This window comes from Arachis hypogaea, chromosome 18, assembly GCF_003086295.3.
Source record: "Arachis hypogaea cultivar Tifrunner chromosome 18, arahy.Tifrunner.gnm2.J5K5, whole genome shotgun sequence".
NCBI lineage: Eukaryota > Viridiplantae > Streptophyta > Magnoliopsida > Fabales > Fabaceae > Arachis > Arachis hypogaea.
The window spans coordinates 52,817,660-52,819,974 of NC_092053.1; the positions used below are offsets into that span (position 1 = coordinate 52,817,660).

The window sequence follows — 2,315 nt, forward strand, 5'->3', positions numbered from 1 at the left end:
CCAAAACCCCTTGAACTATCTGTTCTATGATGTCTACCGTCATGCATTCTCCTATGGACTCTTTGGGGTAACTCATTGCCTTAAAGACGTTGAAGACCATCTTCTCTTCATGTAATCTCAAGACTAGTTCCCATTTTTGCACATCAATGATGGCTCCAGCAGTAGCTAGGAATGGTCTTCCTAGGATGATTGATGTGTTGGCCTCTTCTTCCATGTCCAGCACAACAAAATCAGCTGGGAAAATGAATTCTCCCACTTTTACCAAGTCTTCCACTACCCCATGTAGAAACTTGAATGTTCTGTCAGCCAATTGGAGTGCCATTCTTGTTGGTTTGGCTTCCTCAATCTTCATCCTTCTCATCATGATTAAGGACATAAGATTTATGCTAGCTCCCAGGTCACACAAGGCTTTCTTAATAGTGATATCCCCTATGATGCAGGGGATTTGGAAACTCCTTGGGTCCTTCATCTTCTGAGGTAGCTTCTTTTGTATGATGGCGCTACATTCCTCAGTTAGTACTATGGTTTCCTTTGCCTCCCAGTTCCTTTTTCTTGTTATAAGCTCTTTCAAGAATTTGGCATAAAGTGGCATTTGCTCCAATGCCTCAGCAAATAGTATGTTGATTTGGAGCTTCTTGAAGATCTCTAGCAACTTAGAGAATTGGACATCCTTCCCATCTTTTCCCAGCCTTTGTGGGTATCGTGCCTTTGGCACATAAGGCTTCAAGACTGGTTTTGGTGAGGGTGGAACAGGGGTCTCTCCTTCATTCTAGTTTTCATGCTTTTCTGCAACTTCTTCTTCATGGTTGCCTTTGCTTAGGGTTCCTTCCTCCACAACTTTCCCACTTCTAAGTGTAATGGCCTTGCATTTCCCTCTTGGGTTGGCCACAGTATCACTGGGAAATGTGTTTGTGGGCATTGGGATTTGCTTTGATAAGATCCCTACTTGTGCTTCCAACTTTGAGATTGCTGCACTTTGATTTTTCAGATTTGACCTGTATTCTTCTTGATTGGTGTGTATCCTTCTATCAGTCTGCGCTTATCTCTCCATAAGGGTGGAGACTGCTCCTGCAAGCTGTGATGATAGCTGTGCTATTGCAACTTCCATCCTCTCAAAGTTGCTCTTGATTTCACATGGTTGCATGGTTGAGGGTGATGTGTCTTGCTGGTGGTTGTTGTGTGTTGGTTGGTTCCCATGGTATGATGTGTTTTGTGAGTTATGGTAAGGTCTATGGTTGCCTGTTTGATGGTTGGGGTTGTGGGTGTTGTGTTTATTTGATGGATAAGGTTTGTTGTTGTCCTGGTTATGGCTTTGTTGGTTTCCCCACCTAAAATTTGGGTGGTTTTTCCAACCTGGGTTGTATGTCTTAGAGTTTGGATCATATGGTGGTCTGAATGAGTTGTTCACATAATTAGCTTGTTTCTAGTCACCTTCAGATTTTGATGCACTTCCTTCTTGTTGAGGAGTTTGGTCTTGAATGGCTGAGATTTGATTAGCCTCCATCTTCTTGGTTAAGGCTGCTATTTGTGCTGCAATTGCCTTGTTTTGAGCTAACAAGGCATCCACAGAATTGATTTCTAGCACTCCTTTTTTCTGATTTCTTTCTGAAGCATAGAAATACTCATTTTCGGCTACAGTCTCGATGACATCTATGGCTTCTTCAATGGTTTTCTTCTTGTTGAGTGAGCCTCCTGAAGAATGATCCACTGCCTTCTTTGATTCATAGGATAGCCCTTCATAGAAGATGTGTAGTTGTATCCACTCATTGAACATTTCTGGTGGGCATCTTCTTGTCAAATCTTTGAATCTCTCCTATGCCTCATAGAGTGTCTCACCATCTTATTGTCTGAAAGTTTACACCTCAGCTCTTAGCCTGTTGATTCTTTGTGGAGGGTAGAATCTTGCAAGGAATCTGTTTACAACATCCTCCCATGTGGTTAGGCTCTCCTTAGAAAATGATTCCAACCACTTTGCTGCCTTATCTCTGAGTAAGAAAGGGAGCAAAGGTAGCTTGTAGATGTCCGGGTGTACCCCATTGGACTTTACAGTATCACATATCCTCAGGAATGTGTTGAGATGTTGATTTGGGTCCTCTTGGGTACTTCCTCCATATGAGCAATTAATTTGGACAAGGGTGATGAGTTGAGGTTTCAACTCAAAATTGTTAGCATGGATTGTTGGCTTTAGGATGCTGCTGCCACAATTTCCTGGATTTGGGTTGATATAGGGAGCCTAAGACTCTCCTTTCTTGCCCAACATGATTGCCAGCTTCCTCTCCAACATGGTTGTGTGCTTCTTCTTTCATGGTGGTTTC

General features: G+C 42.7%; 1 non-coding gene across 1 annotated transcript; it reads left to right on the forward strand.

The window, feature by feature from the left end:
* Nucleotides 1-1,768: 1,768 nt before the first annotated feature.
* LOC112773947 (small nucleolar RNA R71) lies at nt 1,769-1,876 on the forward strand. Its single transcript, XR_003188466.1, has one exon. It is a non-coding gene; the product is annotated as a small nucleolar RNA R71 (small nucleolar RNA).
* Nucleotides 1,877-2,315: the final 439 nt, after the last annotated feature.